Source organism: Anolis carolinensis, chromosome 5, assembly GCF_035594765.1.
Source record: "Anolis carolinensis isolate JA03-04 chromosome 5, rAnoCar3.1.pri, whole genome shotgun sequence".
Taxonomy (NCBI): domain Eukaryota; kingdom Metazoa; phylum Chordata; class Lepidosauria; order Squamata; family Dactyloidae; genus Anolis; species Anolis carolinensis.
In genome coordinates, this window is record NC_085845.1 from 194,613,365 (window position 1) to 194,631,982 (window position 18,618).

Consider the following 18,618-nt stretch of genomic DNA (forward strand, 5'->3'; position numbering starts at 1 on the left):
TGCTACGCGGGCAAAACACCTATATAGAGTCCAACTTTCTCACCAAAGCGGTTCTCTGGGAATCAGAAACGAAAGCTAAACTCTGAGACCAGATGTTAAACTCCTTAAAGATTCTCACGAGAACCAATGTTAATTGGCAACATTCTTAGCTGCTATCCTCGCACTCCTGCGCGAAGCTGAATCCAAACTTCTCTGTTGTTTACAAAACTCCCGGCGCAAGAACACGGGAGAAGTAGGCTCTGGGGTTGTTTGACATACTTCTGGGGCACAACTTTCTTGCAGGTGCAAGGTTTCCAGATCTGCCTGGGAAGGATCTGGCTGAGAGGAATCCAGTTCAGACTGGGAAGGTAAAAAACCCAAGTTTTCATCTTCATCAGGGATTACAATGTCCTGAGCAGGACTACAAGGCCCATGGTTCATCACAGGTTCACCTAATAATAAGACACATAATAATGATTATATTGTACACGTGGCCCTCAAAGGCATTTATTTGTGTTCCCTGAGGGCTTCCTACCCCATTTTTTTTAAAAAAATGTATTGCCTTATGCCAAGAAAATCTGTCTTCTTTTTTGGTAGCATACTTCTGTAATTCTCTTTTATGTTTCACATTTCTGCCAGAATGATGACTTTTCATCTTTAAACACACAGGATGTGCATGGAAAATCATCTTGATTTGCCTTGTTTCCCTGCAGAATCAGGCATCTACCACCTTTAACATTCTATTTCAGACAAAACTGAGAGAGCTGGGAAAATGGGAATGCAAAAAGTCACCCCAATACTTTCTCTCCTCCCACAATAACATAGGGTTCTTGACTGCTTCCTAGTGAGATATTTGGTTGGCAGCCCAAAATGTGATTGTGCCAGCAAAGAAGGTATGTTTTTTTTTACATACCTTCTTTTTCAACAGGATTCCTGGGAGGAAATTAAGAATAAACAGTTTCCCTCCTTCCAGCAATTTGCATTAATATGGGGTGTATCAGTGTCCTTTCTTTTATGTTTGTTTGACCACTGACTGCTCAGCTAATTCCACCTGTGGTTCACCTACCACTCAACTATAAAACGATAATAAATTCAAGTAGCAACTTGGAAAGATGCAAAGGCATGATCCCAGTACAAGAAGGAATTTCAAATCTCTGTTGTTCTTACTTACTCACCCCAAGTTATCTTTCACAATCAAATTCCTGATCATGTTTTTCTTTACACCCCTTCCTGGAAGGCTGGACCATTGAAATGTTCCTTAATTTTGGACTTGTTCTCAGATCATGGGTTTTAGAGATAGGAGCCTGTACCTGTTTGGGTTATCAATGTACATTAGAATGAAGAGCCTCAAGGCACGTACGTAACCGTGTTGTTATCTAGTATTTCTTCAACAAAATTGAAGAACGAGACTTCCCTATTCAAAGAACCAGCTAGCTATACCCTTTTCCAGACACTTCTTCCTGTTCTAGCCACCTTTCCAGCTCCAACTAAGCACATTCAGTCACAAAATGGGTTTTGTGTGTATGTGTAGGGTGTTTCCTTTATGATTCGTGTTTCATTTAACATCCCAGTTCTCTGAAGCCCTCCTTTTTCTGCATGAGTGAACCATTTTGCTTACATAAGGGTAAACATGTGGATGCCCCAAGCCCTGTAGTCATGTTAGGGCTAATAAGAAGGATTTCATACCTAAGGTGAATTTGTGCTTGGCTGTTTCAAGGTTGAAGATTGTAGAGAAAGACTGAAGTACTATTTTCTCCTTGTTTGATACCCTCATGGTGCTTTTCCAGAACAGGAGTCCTGTTAGCATATAGAGCAGAAATTATCCTGTAGTGCTTTAACATTTCAACATTGTTATTGTGACCTAAAGAGACATGGTCCAAAACTTGTTTCATAACTATTCTGCACAGTTGTTGCTATTGCTTTTGATTCTTCTGCCCCCTGCTTCCACTTAAAAATAGAAATTTAAAACACTCTTTGAAGAGAAATGTTTTCACAACCTCCTTAGAAGTAGTGAAAGTGGGAATGGAGTGTCTTGCCCATGATGGGAGCAGTACTGGAAAAAACCTTGATCTTGTGTTTTCAAGTATATGAATAAATGACGAGAACAAACACTTTGGAATATTTTGCAGGGCATTCTTCCACCTTCACATTAACCAGTCCCACAGAATAGCAGGCAGCGATTAGTCAGAAAGCTGTCCTTGTTACATCCTGGCTTGTCAGTAATGTTAAAAGCTCCCCAAATAGGTATAATTGATTGTCCGTTGAGGAGCCTATCACAATAAAGTTTATTTCCCTTGCCTTTTCTTCAATCATTTTTTTTTAAAATATTAGATTTATATTTAACATGTCTCTTGTCCTAGAATATCATGTACAGGAGCCATGGTGTGGAAAATATACTACAGTGTAAAGACACTTTATTTAGCTTGAAAGGTTGTATATCCAACTTGCAGAAAATCCCAGTTCAGTACCTTTACACCATGGCAGCTGCTTCTGTGTACCTTCAAGACATTTCTGAGTTATGGCAACCCAAAGGTGAACATGGAACCCCCGGTGGCGCAGTAGCTTAAACCAGTGAGCTGTTGGAATTTGCTTACTGAAAGGTCGGTGGTTCGATTCTGGGTAGCAGGGTGAGCTCCTGCTGTTACCCCCAGCTTCTGCCAACCTAGCAGTTCGAAAACATGCAAATGTGAGTAAATCAATAGGTACCACACCGGCGGGAAGTTAATGTCACTCCATGCACTCATGCTGGCCACAGGACCTTGGAGGTGTCTATGGACAACTCTGACTCTTCGTCTTAGAAATAGAGATGAGCACCAACCCCCAGAGTCAAAAATGACTAGACTTAATTTCAGGGGAAAACCTTTGCCCCAAAGTGAACTTATTGGCAAGGTTTGTTCAGAGGGGGTTTCCATTGCTTTCCTGAGAGGCTGAGAGTAACATGATGTAGTTCACCTCCTAGGTTTCTATGATATTCAAACCTGATTTCCAAATTATAGTACAATGTTTAAACCGTTATACCAGAGCTTTGCAAACATTTTATGTTTGTGACAAATTTTTTAGACATGAATAATTTCACAACACAGTAATTTAATAGCAAACTGGATATTAAACCTTATAAGATATACAGACACATAAATAAATTGTAATAACAAAATGTATAGAGACGCTTTCATGAAAGTCTTTCAATTATACAGTATGTTTAAAAATATCTGATTTATTACTTATTTCACATAGACCCTAGGGGTTTCTTATTATGTTCATGTGACACACCTACACATTGCAGCCAACACACAAACGTGTCATGACACAATTTGGAAAGCTCTGCATTATACCATGCTGGCTCTCACCTTTACATTAGAGTCACCCATTAAAACTTTTTTGGCATTGAAGTATGGGAAACTCCAGCCATGCTTTTGAACATTGATGAGGATAAAAATGCTTGCATAAAGTTGGTTGTGTGATTATTACTGTTTTCTAGTATGTGATTTATGTGCATTTCTTCTGTTTTACAGAGAGATTGAAACTGACATTCTTCTCCCCTTCCAAAATAGATATTCATACTTAAAAGTTTTTCCCCCATATCAAAAAATAACTCTGACAAGTAGTGATGTATTCTAATACACTGAGGCCAGATTAAGGCACTGTCAGGCTTGGAGTTGACAGTTAGGTCAGCAGCTAGTAACCTCTTTTTGTCAGTGGGGATCCACTTGCTACAATTCTCTTTGCCTTTCACAAACATAGGCGTCATGGGACAGTGACTTTTAGCAATAGGGCATTGGATGCCTGAAATAGTTGGAGCCTGACAGTACTTCTCCCAGGAAGGGAGGTTAGTTCTGGAAGCTGACTTGGAAAGTTCACATTGTATTGTGCTCTCGTTGAACTCTTAAGATGAATATCAGCAGATCTTATTGTTGGTAAAATGCAGGGATATTTGAAGCAAAAAAGCCCTTGGTGACTTGCCCATATTTGTATCTGGATCATGGTACAATAGGTTTGTCAACAGCATCTAAATTAGTGAAAATTACCTTGAGAAGATTATAATGGAAAGGTTTAGAAGGGAGATGTTTCTTGACATCTTTTAAAGGGCCAGAATGCCAGGAATTCTTCAAATTAGCATATACACCAAAAAGCCTCTATTTGCTCTTGTGGTAGAACTAGTGAAGTTCTGTGATTGACAATATAATGTTACAAGGTACATCTTTTCCTTGATATATTCCAAACACGTTTCTCGTCTGGTCTCAAGTTATTGTGATATTAAGATATCAATCTCCCTCTGGAAGCCTGCCTTTTCCCCCACAGGCTTTCTGTTCTTATTACCTCTCTCTAAATGTCACTCACTGCTTGCATGTTTGACCCTTGAATATTTGCATTTCCTTTACCCAGGACTTTGGCCGAATGCTAGATGTTGACTTGGAGGGAGATAATGCCATCTGTATTAGTTTTTTAGACACCAAAAGTGGAGCAGAATAATACACACTCAGGAATCCCCCATTTCTGCTGCAATCTAGGACAATGAAACCACTCCAAGATGCCCCATAATGATATTCATTGCAATTTGGGCTGCTGAAAATTGGAGTTGGGGACCGAGATCCCTAGAAATTGGCAGCCTTATTTTTACCTGAATGTCAGAGACATCTGCTAGGACTATGCTGGATCTAAACTATTGCCTGCAGCTCCTGCTAACAATTATAAAGTACTACACCCCCTAAAAATTTAGAACATTATTTGAGATACCTCAAGGTATAATAAATCCCAATATTGAAAATGTTTTGTGCGATGTATTGTCTTGCAGACATAATGAAAAGTTCGATCCCTTTCCCTCTCAGATTTCCCTCTCACATTTCAACAGAAATTGGCTGAGTCAAATCTTTTATTGATTTATCTATATGAAGCGAGTCTCTTTTTTCATTTCTTTGAGAAATCAATGTATGGGATATTTTCTTCTTTCAGCCTTCTATTTTGGCATATCAGCATTCAATATCTTGAGGTCTGGAAAAAGTCTGAGCTCCTTATTATCCCTTTCTCCGAATTTCCTCTGGGATCATAGAAAACTGTTTTATTCGCTGTCAGGCTAATTGTCCATTGAGCTCTGTGCTGTCTATTTTGACTAGCAGTGGCTCTCTAGAGTCTTAGGCAGAAAAGGTCTTATTACCTGCTATGTGTGGCTTTTTCAAGCTGGAGGTGCCAGGTATGGAATCTGGATACCTGTCCTATGCTATAGAACTGCAATCTAAAACTGTAATTTAAAATGTACATTGTCTTTCTTGCTGCAATACAGAAGCAGCATAAGGTACTGATCCACTGTCAAGCTGTTAGGCATAGTGCAAAAAGAAAGTTGGTTTTTAAAAAACACAGCGATTTATTTTGCTAATAAATGTAGAAGCTTCACCAGTTTATTAACTTTCAAATAGTTTAGCTGGGTTGTAGATGAAAATCGCTTCTCTGGAGTGCTATCTTGGCTTGGTGTGGTTTCCAGATGGCTTCATGTTGGCAGTTCCTAGTTTTCTTGTTGAACAGAAAGGCTAGAAGAAGAAAGCTGAAAAGTTCCTTTCCCTTTCTTAGGATATTCTCGGAAATCTTTGACACCTCCCCCTTCCTCCAGACTACTGTTTCTATTCAATCTTTCAACATTTTGCAAAAAACTTCAAAAACAAAACAAAACACTGTTTTTGAGTGTGCTGCCTTAGCTTTATTTTATTCTGTTGATCCAGTAAAAAGCAGTGATGTTACTGACTTTAGGGCAGTAAAGCCCATCTTTTTAATCTAAGCCTTTTAAATGACCTCGTGGTCTAAGTTAAGCCTGAGTTCATGCAACTGAGCTGTATAGGCTTATTCACACAGTATTTCTCTGTTTACTTTCGCCAGCATTTTTCCCCATCTGTCTGACGTCTGTCTTTCTTTTTTTTTTAAAATATAAATCTTTATTATTTATTTATTTATTTATTTTTCAAACTTATATGCCGCCACTCCCCTAGGGCTCGGAGCGGCTTACAAGAACCGGCTAAAATCAACAATTTAAAAAACATTTTAAAAACATCATTTAAAAAAAAATCTTTAAAACATCCTAAAAGCACCTTTTAAAACATCAGCAACAGAACTCAAAAGCCTGCCGAAACAGGTGTGTCTTACATGCCCTGCGGAAGGCCAACAAGTCCCGCAAGGCACGAACTTCAGGTGGCAAGGTGTTCCACAGAGATGGCGCCACTACTGAAAAGGCTCTGCGTCTAGTTGCAGTTAGACGCAAGGTCTTAAAACTGGGGACTTCCAGCAGGTCTTGGTCCTCAGAACGGAGGGATCTCTGGGGTTTGTAAGGGGTGAGGCGGTCCCTCAGGTACATCGGCCCTGGACCATGTAAGGCCTTGAAGGTAAGCACCATCACTTTGAAAGTGATCCGGTGCTCAATTGGTAACCAGTGCAGCTGCCGTAAGATTGGTGTTATGTGGCATCTTATGGGGACTCCCGCAAGGAGCCGGGCAGCTGCATTTTGCACCAATTTGAGCTTCCGGATCACCGACACAGGAAGGCCAATGTAAAGGGCATTACAGTAATCCAGTCTCGAGATGACTGTAGCCTGGATCACTGTAGCCAGGTTGTCCCTAGATAGATAGGGGGCTAGCCGTCTAGCCTGCCGAAGATGAAAAAAGGCAGTTTTGGTAACGGCGGAGACCTGGGCCTGCATCGTCAGTGAAGGGTCCAAGAGGACTCCCAGACTCTTTACTAGTGAAGACGGGCGTAGCACTTCACCATCCAGGGTTGGCAACTGGATATCCCCACTGCCCGGTCGGCCCAGCCATAGGAACTCCGTCTTTGCTGGATTCACCCTCAAACTACTGGAACGCAACCATCCAATAATGGCCTCGAGGCACTGGTGAAAACTGTCGGGTACAGACTCCGGTTGGCCTTCCATCTTTAACACAAGCTGAGTGTCGTCAGCATATTGATAACACTCGAGCCCGAAATCTCGGACCAGCTGAGCAAGTGGTTGCATATAGATGTTAAACAACAGAGGGGAGAGAATGGCCCCCTGAGGAACCCCACAATGTAGAGGGGACCTCTCAGAGACCAGGCCCCCCCTCTCCACTCGCTGTCCACGGTTGTGAAGAAAGGAGGCCAGCCAATTTAAAGCTGTCCCCCTAACTCCAGCAACGGCAAGGCGGTGGGTCAGAAGATTGTGATTGACTGTGTCAAATGCTGCTGTGAGATCCAATAACACAAGCAACACCGACCCGGCCCGGTCAAGCTGGCATCGGAGATGATCTGTGATGGAAACCAATACAGTCTCTGTCCCATGCCCCGCACGGAAGCCAGACTGGAAAGGATCCAGTCCGGCTGTGTCGTCTAGGAACTGCTGCAGCTGCACCGCTACTGCCCTCTCAATCACCTTGCCCAGAAATGAGAGATTCGAAACTGGGCGGTAGCTGGAGGGAACCAAACGATCTAAATCTGGTTTTTTCAGCAGAGGAGAGACCACTGCCTCTTTTAATCCCTCTGGAAAGACTCCTTGCACAAGGGAGCTGTTTATTATCTTCAGCAGCGGGTCACGTAATCCCTCCAAGCAGGATTTTACTAACCAAGAGGGACACGGGTCAAGGGAGCAAGTGGTCAGTCTAGCTGCAGCTATGAGCCTATCGAGACCCTCTGCGTCCAGTGGGATGAACTGGTCGAGGGTGGGCCCAGCAAGTGGCCACGGAGTCTCAAGTTCTCTCATTGTATCAGTTGTGGCGGGGAGGTCCCGGCGTAGTAGTGAGATCTTGTCAGCAAAATAGCTTTGAAAAGCCTCGGCTGAAGGGGTCTGATCATCACTTTTTGGGTTGGTAGGAACCGTCGTTAGAGATCTAATTATTTTGAACAATTTTGCCGGGCGTGAGCTGGCGGACTCTATCAAAGAGGCATAGTATACTCTCTTTGCTTCGATGGTAGCATGCTCATAGGACTCCATAAATGCCCTGTAAGCTGATCTCGAAGCTCTGTCATGAAGTTCTCGCCACACGCCCTCTAGCCGTCTCTTTTCCCGCTTCATCGATCGAAGTTCCTCGGTGAACCAAGGAGACCGATTTCGGCGGGGTTGGAGAGGGCGTCTAGGGGCGATCTCGTCGAGTGCATTGGACAGCCTGATGTTCCACATGTCCACCTGCACATCGATTGAGTCGCTGACTGTGATGACCCATGGGCCTTGTAGTCCTGCTCAGGACATTGTAATTCCTGATGAAGATGAAAACTTGGGTTTTTTACCTTCCCAGTCTGAACTGGATTCTTCTCAGCCAGATCTTTCCCAGGCAGATCTGGGAACCTTGCACCTGCAAGAAAGTTGTCTCCCAGAAGTATGTCAAACAAGCCCAGAGCCTACTTCTCCCGTGTTCTTGCGCCGGGAGTTTTGTAAACAACAGAGAAGTTTGGAATCAGCTTCGCGCAGGAGTGCGAGGATTGCAGCTAAGAATGTGGCCAATTAAGACTGCTTCTCGTGAGAATCTTTGGGGAGTCTCACATCTGGTCTCAGAGTTTAGCTTTCGGTTCTGATTCCCAGAGAACTGCTTCGGCGGGAAAGTTAGACTCTATTTAGGTGTTTTACCCGCGTAGTAACTTCGCGGAGTCAATTCGTCAGCCTACGGAGCAAGTTGTGTCTGGACAGCGCGCTCCGATTCAAGCCTCGCTCCTGCTCAAGCCTTGCCTTGCTATCCAGCCTTCGCCTTGCTTCCCAGCCTTTGTTTATCTACGGACTTTGCCTTGTTTCCCAGGACCAATCCTTGCCTTGTTCCACGGATTTTACCAAGTTATTCCACGGACCTTGTTCTTGTTCTTAAGTTACCCTGTTCCACGTTCAAGCCTTGTTTCAAGTATCAAGTTATTTCCTAGCCTCGCTCAAGTTTCATGGACTAAAGGACCTTGTCATCTCCCCTCACTTTGCTTGGCAAAGTGAGTGTTTCGGTTATTGGATTACAACTTTGGACCTTAATATTTCTTATTGGACATTGCTTTTTTGGACTAATTCTGACCTTTCCTGAAAGGTCTAATTCTGGACTATTTTCTACACTTGTTTTTATTAACTTTATATATTCCTTCAATAAAGATATTAGATAGATTCTGGCCTCTGTGTATGGTTATTGGTGCTCTGCAGCCTGGGTCTTGACAGTTTGACTCCGCCACCCTAAGCACCAATTAACCTCGGCCAGAATGTCTACCGGAGTCGTACCTGGGCCGAGCGGCCAGCCGATTACCTACACCATCGACAAGGAGGAGGTGGACCGAATCCGTGATAAGCTCAATGCACAGGATGGAGAAATAAGGGGTTTGAAGGAACGCGGAATTCGTCTTCCGGCCATGGCGTTGCCAACCAAGTTTACTGGAGAAGCTTCTAAGGTTCATGTCTTCCGTCGCCAATGTCAAGCTTATCTAGAGGCCCGTGCTGCCGAGTTTCCCCAAGAAGACATCAAGGTGGCATGGGTTTACAGTCTTCTAGACGGGCCAGCGGCCAGCTGGGCGACGGCACTGTACGACCAAGCCTCTCCACACCTAAGATCAGCGCAACGCTTCTTGGACCACCTCAAGGAGACTTGGGGAATCGAGGACAATTTGGAGGCAGCCGGTCACAAACTCCGTCGCCTTTTCCAAGGAGACAGACCTATGTCTCAGTATATAGCCGAGTTCCGAGTGCTGGCCCACAACACCGGCTGGAACGATGTAGCCCTCAGGGGACAATTCCGGGAGGGTCTCAACATTGAAATGCTGGAAGAAATCTCCAAGGTGGATCCTCCCCAGACCCTCGAGGCACTCATTGATCAATGTTTACGGGCTGAAGTCATGATTGCCAACAGGAAACAGTGGGTTCGAGGCCAGGGCGGTAGAGCCGGGGCAAAACCCCCCGCTCCCGCCAGCGTTCAGCCACGCCCGGTCTGGAGACCCCCACCGCCAACCCCATACCCCAGAGGAGGCGAGGAGGTGCCGATGCAGTTGGGCAATGTGCGTCCCAGACTAGATGCCGCCGAGAAGGCCCGTCGTCAACGCTTAAACCTCTGCTGGTACTGCGGGAACGGGGGCCACTTCGCCAGAGAGTGCCCAGCCAAAGGGAAGCCTGCCGCCCGTCTTGCGGCGGCGTCCTCCACGGAGACGAAGACGCCTGAGCCGACTGGCACACAGCCGGCGGGGGAAGCCAACGACCGGGTGTAGAGAGGCTCGCCAACCCGGTCAAAAAATCCATCCAAGAGCCGCCAACCGGGGTCCTGTTCCTTCTCGTGGTCACATTATGGTCAGCAAAAAGGGGACCCGTCATGATCCACGCCATGATAGACTCTGGAGCTACCAACAATTTCATCGATAGAGAGTATGCCGACTCTCTGGGATTACAATATCATGATTTCAAGAATGCCCGTGTGGTGCAAGCCATAGACGGCCGCCCCCTCAAGACGGGCCCCGTAAGTCAGTGGTCGGAACCCACCAGGATGTGGATAAGGGAACATATGGAAGAGATTTCCTTCTTTGTTACCGAGGTCCCCCATTTCCCTGTGATTTTGGGAATTCCATGGCTGACTCTCCACGACCCTAACATCTCCTGGTCCAACAGAGAACTGCAGTTTGCTTCACCGTACTGCCAAAACCATTGCCTCGTAGCCAAGGTATGCCACGCCACAGACACCGAGCCCATCATCACCTTGCCAAAGAAGTACTCCGAGTATTGGGATGTATTCAATGAGAAAGAAGCCGAAAAATTACCCCCACATAGACCTTATGACTGTGCCATTGACTTGGTGGAGGGGGCCCCGATCCCGCGAGGGCATCTCTACTCCCTGACTGAACCAGAGCAAGAAGCTCTCAGGGAATTCCTAGAGACAAACCTTCGCAAGGGATTCATCAGACCCTCTCAATCCCCAGCCGCCTCCCCAGTGATGTTTGTGAAGAAGAAGTCAGGGGAACTACGCTTGGTGGTGGACTACAGAGCATTGAACAATATCACCAAGCGGAACAGCTATCCCCTGCCCTTAATCTCGGATCTACTGGATCGGCTTCGAGGAGCCAAGGTTTACACCAAGCTGGATCTTCGGGGGGCTTACAACTTAGTTCGCATCAGGGAAGGGGACGAGTGGAAGACCGCCTTCCAGACCAAATTCGGATTATTCGAGTCCCGAGTTATGAATTTCGGTTTATGCGGAGCCCCCGCAACGTTCCAGCATTTTGTCAATGACATTTTTCAGGACTATCTAGACAGGTTCTTGATAATCTACCTGGACGATTTTTTGGTGTTTTCTAGATCACAATCAGAACATGAGAACCACGTCAAAATGGTGTTACAACGATTGCGGGATCATGGACTTTATGCCAAGCTGGAAAAATGCGCCTTTGATCTACAAGAGGTAGATTTCCTTGGTTACCGCATCTCGCCTCTAGGGCTTTCCATGGATCCAGCCAAGGTTTCAGCAGTATTGGAATGGCGGGCGCCAACTAACAAGAAAGAGGTGCAGCGTTTCTTGGGGTTCGCGAACTATTACCGCAAGTTCATTCCAGATTTTGCCCGCTGGTCCGACCCCATCACTAGCTGCATCCGTGGAAAGCAGCCTTTCCGCTGGACTGATCAAGCAGAGAAAGGGTTCCAGCAACTAAAGAAACTATTCACCTCCCAGCCAATTCTACAGCACCCAAATCCTGGAACCCCTTTTGTGGTGCAAGCGGACGCCTCTGATGTGGCAATTGGGGCTGTACTCTTACAACCGGTGGGAGATCACCTCCATCCCTGTGCCTTTTATTCTCGTCAACTAACCACACCAGAGAGGAATTACACCATTTGGGAAAAAGAACTACTGGCCATAAAGGCAGCCTTTGAAACGTGGAGACATTGGCTAGAAGGGGCCAAATTTCCCATTGAAGTCCACACTGATCATCGTAATCTAGAACATCTAAGAACTGCCCGCAAACTAAATCAGAGGCAGCAACGTTGGGCTTTATTCTTTGAACGTTTCAACTTCCAGATCCATTATGTGACCCCAGCCCAAACCAAGCAAGCAGACGCCCTGTCACGTAAACCGGAATACGCTGCAGGACGCAAGGAGACCTTTGAATCCCAACTGCTACAACCCGAGAACTTTGCCACGCTCACGGTGGGGAACACCAAATCCATTCCCTTTGGTTCAACTTCCCCTACTCCAGGACCCATCTGTGCTCAAGAAATCAGGGCTAGTCAGCAAGCAGATGCCTGGGCGCAGGACCAACTTCGCCAAGGTCTGCACTTTCCCTTTTCGCTTAAAGATGGGCTGCTCTGCTATAGAAATCATGTTTATATCCCACCCGGACCGGGCAGGGAAAAAGCGCTTCGTCTGTGTCATGACTGCAAACCAGCAGGACACTTCGGACTATTTAAAACTATGCATCTGATCCTAAGGGATTTTTGGTGGCCCAAGATCCGCAAGGATGTGGAAAAATATGTCAACACCTGCCCTGTATGCCAGCGCTCCAAGATACGAAGGGAGAAGCCCTCAGGGCTTTTACACCCCCTTCCTACCCCATCTCGCCCATGGGAAATAATTTCCGCGGATTTCATCACTGACCTACCACCTTCCTGTGGATTCACCACGATCTTGGTGGTGGTGGACCTTTTCACCAAGTTAGCCCATTTCATTCCCTGTGAAGGCCTCCCCACGGCCAAAGAAACTGCGGATCTATTTCTTCAACATGTTTTCAGACTACATGGATTGCCCAAGAGTTTAGTCACAGACCGTGGATCTCAATTCACCTCTCGTTTTTGGAAGGCACTACAAAAACTATTGGGCATAGACTCTCGCTTATCTTCAGCTCATCATCCCCAAACCGATGGGCAAACGGAGCGCACCAATGCCACTTTGGAGCAGTATCTTCGCTGTTATGTAAACTACCAACAGGACAATTGGGCTTCTCTGTTACCACTGTCTGAGTTTGCTTACAACAATGGAGTTCAAGCTTCTACAAAAGAAACGCCGTTCTTTGCAAACTACGGCTTCCATCCACGTTTCTTCCCCCCTGTCATTGAAACTTCAGAAGTTCCCGCAGCAGAGGATTGGCTGCAGGAACTCACAGCGGTGCAACAACTTTTGCTCCAGCAACTGGACCAAGCCAAGGAGGACTATAAACGCCACGCTGACAAACATCGCCAGCCGGGCCCCGAAATCAAGGTAGGAGATCGGGTTTTCCTGTCCACTCGCTTCCTGCCCTCCCACCGCCCTTGCCGGAAGTTAGATGCCCGTTTCATTGGCCCCTATCCAGTGGTGGCGCAATTAAACCCCGTGACTTTCAAACTCCAACTTCCACGTTCAATGCGCATTCACCCAGTGTTTCACCGTTCCCTGCTCCTTCCGGCGGATGGTGTGCGACCTGATACAGACCAACCGGCCCTCCCTCCTGTTTTGATGAATGGGGAGGAGGAGTTCGAGGTTGAGGACATTTTGGATTCTCGCTTTCACCGCCGCCGCCTACAATATCTCATTGACTGGGTGGGTTTTGGCCCTGAGGAACGCTCTTGGGAAGACGCCTCCACAGTCCATGCTCCTGATCTAACCCGTCGCTTTCATCAGACCTATCCCACCAAACCGCGACCTCGCGCCTCGGGGAGAGGGCCCCAGTTTGGGAGGGGCCTTGAGGAGGGGGATAGTGTGATGACCCATGGGCCTTGTAGTCCTGCTCAGGACATTGTAATTCCTGATGAAGATGAAAACTTGGGTTTTTTACCTTCCCAGTCTGAACTGGATTCTTCTCAGCCAGATCTTTCCCAGGCAGATCTGGGAACCTTGCACCTGCAAGAAAGTTGTCTCCCAGAAGTATGTCAAACAAGCCCAGAGCCTACTTCTCCCGTGTTCTTGCGCCGGGAGTTTTGTAAACAACAGAGAAGTTTGGAATCAGCTTCGCGCAGGAGTGCGAGGATTGCAGCTAAGAATGTGGCCAATTAAGACTGCTTCTCGTGAGAATCTTTGGGGAGTCTCACATCTGGTCTCAGAGTTTAGCTTTCGGTTCTGATTCCCAGAGAACTGCTTCGGCGGGAAAGTTAGACTCTATTTAGGTGTTTTACCCGCGTAGTAACTTCGCGGAGTCAATTCGTCAGCCTACGGAGCAAGTTGTGTCTGGACAGCACGCTCCGATTCAAGCCTCGCTCCTGCTCAAGCCTTGCCTTGCTATCCAGCCTTCGCCTTGCTTCCCAGCCTTTGTTTATCTACGGACTTTGCCTTGTTTCCCAGGACCAATCCTTGCCTTGTTCCACGGATTTTACCAAGTTATTCCACGGACCTTGTTCTTGTTCTTAAGTTACCCTGTTCCACGTTCAAGCCTTGTTTCAAGTATCAAGTTATTTCCTAGCCTCGCTCAAGTTTCATGGACTAAAGGACCTTGTCATCTCCCCTCACTTTGCTTGGCAAAGTGAGTGTTTCGGTTATTGGATTACAACTTTGGACCTTAATATTTCTTATTGGACATTGCTTTTTTGGACTAATTCTGACCTTTCCTGAAAGGTCTAATTCTGGACTATTTTCTACACTTGTTTTTATTAACTTTATATATTCCTTCAATAAAGATATTAGATAGATTCTGGCCTCTGTGTATGGTTATTGGTGCTCTGCAGCCTGGGTCTTGACACTGACAGGCTCCAGATCCTTCAGAGCATTCTGGAACCTACTAGGTTCCATAAGTCTTCTTGGGCGAGCCCAAATCGGCTCGGCGCCCTTGCCAGGTGGGTAGGCATGCTCCAGCCTGACTCTTAGGGCACAGTGATCCGACCATGGAACCTCTAAAATAGAGGCTTGGGTCACTTGAATTCCTGCGCTGAAGATCAAGTCTAGCGTATGTCCTGCTTGATGCGTGGGCCCAGTACTGCAGAGCAAGAGTCCTAGTGTCTCCATGGTAGACACTAGGTCCATAGCCGCTGCTGAGCAAGAGTCCGTATCAGCGTGGACATTGAAGTCCCCCAGGACAACAAGTCTGGGGAATCTCAAGGACCACTCCGACACAGTCTCGAGCAGCTGGGATAGGCTGTCTGCTGGTGCACTAGGCGCACGGTACACCAGCAGAAAGGCCGTGCTCTCAGGGGAATCCCACACCAGACCAACACATTCAGTGCCAGAGATGTCCACAACAGGAACTGCCCTAAGAGAAAAGCTTTCTCGGGAGAGCATAGCCACCCCACCCCCCCGCCTCCCACTCCGCATCTGGTGGGTGATTACATAACCTGGAGATGTTATTTCCTGGAGTAGGATCTCGTCCCCCTCTTGGATCCAGGTTTCAGTGATACACACTAGGTCAGCTCCCTGGTCAGTAAGAAAATCTCTGATAGTAGCAGTTTTATTCCTTATGGACCTAGCATTCACCAACACCAGGGTAGGAGGGGAGGAAACTGGTCGCCTGTCATAGGTGCACTTGGGGATAGGCCACAGGTCAGAGGGGGGCCGAGTCTTCCGTCGACTCAGCCTCCCTCTAATATTCGGCCTGAGCCTACCGTCATATCTCCCCCTCCCAGAGATCGTAGGAATTCCCATACACAGACCTACTTCTCTTGGGGGCTCTACAGCAGAAACTAGGTGCCCAATGTTCGACTGGCCCCCTGAAAAGGAGGTGGGGCATGGCCAATTACCAAGTGGTCATAAATAGAGCCCTCAAAGTAATGAGGGGCAGGTGTAAAGGCCAGAACACCCGGCCAGCATTGTGGGTGGGGGGGTGATCTAGGGGACGTCAAGTCTAGGTTCCCTCGAGAGTGTTGGGATAAGTTCTTAACTCCACCACACCGGGAGGTCACTCTCTCTTTTATGTCCACAGTTCTGATACTCGAATCCCAGGTACTAGTGTTTTGGGGGCGTGCTCCCTTCTCCATATTAACAGATCTAGAACCACTTGGTGGAACATTGGCCAATTTGTGGGAGAAGGGAGTAGTTGCAGGTCTTGTCCGGTTACCGAATCCTACTCCCCAGAAGATTCTAGTCTTAAATTTCTTTTGATGACAGCCACGTCTCTGAGACCTACGATTTGGAGGCTTACCGGTTCCCATCATTGTATATTTGTCCATGTCTGGGGCTTCAGGTTCTCCAGAGTCTGTGGTCAGACCATCTTGGCCCGCTGCCAATCCAGCACTCTGCAAAGTGCCAGGAACTCCCTCTGCTAGAAAAATAATTTGTTCTGGTTTCTCACCAGAAGTCCGGCGCATATCATGGCAGCGTTTCTGTCTCCAGTCGGTGTGACCCGCACGCCTGTGCCGAAGCTTTTTGGGGTTTGGAGAAGAAGGCATGAGCTCACCGATGGCGTCCCCAAGGTCAGCCGCCATCTTTGGTGCTTGCCTCTTTGACAGGGAGAGGCAGCGACGTCGTTGGGGGCTTCCACAAAAGGGGGGCACTGAAGGAGAGACAGGCACCCGTCCAAGGATCTCTGTCACATCCAATGCGTCCATTTCAGGCAGAGAGGGCCAGTCCTTTTCCTGTCTGGTGGTCCCAGGGGGTCCCTGCCCAGACCAGGGACATGGGTTGGTCGGCCCAAGATCAAGAGGGCATAGACCACCAAACAAGCAGCCATGGGAAGCTGACTCTAAAATCTCCCCCTTCGGCATCGAGAGCGCATCCTGGCTCATCATGGGACTCTCAAATGGCTCTCCAGTTTCCAGCGAAGCTCTTCGCAGAATTGAAGAAGGCTCCATGGGGTGGTCCCGGTTTTGAGCCCAAGCTAGGACTCTGGCATTCTGAGGGTCAGGATCCAATGAATTCCATATGGTTCTCCCTTGTGTGTAATCTAGGGATTGAGCTGATGGGTGGTTCAGTAGGCAAAGCAATCTCCCAAACCGATTAAGCTGATCGGCCAGTTGGTTGAATTCTGCAAACAGCAGACTCACCAATCTTGAATCTGATCTTCCACCATCTTGACCAGGTCTCTGATCATCCGAACAGTTTGAGCGGTCTGGCCCCTTCAGATTTTCTTCCAGGGGTTTCGGTAGATCCAAGATCGCATTCAGATCCAGGAATCGCACGGGGCTGTTTGTGGTCCCCTCATGGAGATCCACTGAGGCCCGAGAAACCTGGAAAACTTGAGGAGACTGGGGAACCTGAGGAATCTGAAGATCTTCCCTCTCAGGACTCAGGTATATATCACGAGCCTTGTGGAATTGATCAGGGAGTGGTGTCAGCTCCCCAACCCTCAAGGGCTCAAATCTGTTGGTTAAAGTGATAGCTGTCTCTTCAGGCGTCCTTGAGGCTTGAGCTTGGCGTGCAGCTGCAGAGTCCTCTAAGTAACTTTGTTTTAGTAAGATAGATTCACCTACTGGCTTTGGAGATGTTTTCTTTCTTTTACAATCCTTCTTATCATCTTGAGAGCCCTGAACAATTGGTAAGGCAACTTTTTTCTTCCTATTAGGCATTTTCTTCCTATTAGGCATTTTAACTGTGCCTCGCGTCTCTTCTTGTTTGTCTGAAGGATTATCAACAGCCTAATTAGTTTCTCTTCCTCCCCGGTTTCATAGATGTGGTTTGGAAAGTATAGTTTAAAAATAGCTGATAAAATGTTAATAAAACAATAGAACAGATATTTAAAACATTAAGTAAAACTTAAAAGACAGGCTGGGGAGTTTCACTACACAGCCGTCCTCAGCGCCATTTTTATCCATTAGAAGTTTCCATATATATGATAAAATAGCATTGGGGAAAATAAAGAATAAAAAGAGAAAAATAGGGGTAAAAGTGAGGGGGCAGATAGAGGGAAGACAGGGATGGAGGAAAAGAAAAAGAAGGAAAAAAAAAGAAAAAAAAATTAATTAAAATAGGACTTCCAGGTCATCCGGTGGGATTGGTCTTCTGCTCGTACTTCTTTCTCCTTCTTCATCCAATCTTTTTCCTTTTGTGTGTGTGTATATCTGAATGTGTGACCTCTTTTTTATTCGTTTATCCTTTCTCCTTCTTATTTATGTAGTTCTCCACTTGTTGCCAATTTGTTTCTTTTCTTGGCTTTCTCTGTTGTTTAGACATTAAAAAGGTTAATCTGTCCATATTTTTTATTTCTAAAATTTTAGTTAGCCAATCTGTTTTATTAGGAATTTCTTTTTGTCTCCAAAATCTCCCATATATAATTCTAGCTGCCGTTGTTAAGTATGTTATTATCTTTTCTTCATTTGAACCTGGGGGGAAGTTTGAAATGCCTAATAGGTATATTTCAGGTGTTTTGTTAAACTTTTTATCCAAAATGATTTGTGTACTCTCATGGATTTTTGTCCAGAATTCTTTTGCTCTTTTACATGTCCACCAAATGTGGAAGTATGAACCCTCTTCCTCTCTACATTTCCAGCATTTTGAGCTCATACTTTTGTTTATTAGTCCTAATCTTTTGGGTGTTATATGCCATCTGTAGAACATCTTCGTCCAGTTTTCCTTTAAGTCATATGAATATGTAAGTTTTAATTTCCTACCCCAGCATGCCTCCCATTCTTCCAATTGTATCGATCTCCCAATATTTCTCGCCCATTTAATCATGCAATCTTTAATTATTTCAGTTTCCGTATCCCATTCCAGTAGTATTTTATATATTTTCGATAATTGTTTTTCTTTCTGTATTAAAGATTCTATCCCATCTATTATTGTTTTCCATAAAACCCATAGTTTTGTCTTTTTTAAAGAGATCCTTAAGTTGACCATACTGTAGCCATGATATGTTTGGATACTTTATTTT

At 46.0% G+C, this 18,618-nt stretch overlaps 2 protein-coding genes across 9 annotated transcripts in view; both read left to right on the forward strand.

Annotated features, from left to right (window-relative positions):
• Window positions 1–5,931, forward strand: part of LOC134299665 (uncharacterized) — a 28,409-nt gene extending 22,478 nt beyond the window's left edge. Inside the window, exon 2 of the mRNA XM_062983250.1 lies at window positions 426–5,931. The gene's annotated coding sequence lies outside the window, so the exon portion shown is untranslated. The remainder of the gene's footprint in view (window positions 1–425) is intronic.
• The window catches only part of usp6nl (USP6 N-terminal like), a 170,847-nt gene that overhangs the window by 57,708 nt on the left and 94,521 nt on the right, over window positions 1–18,618 (forward strand). The window lies entirely within an intron of this gene.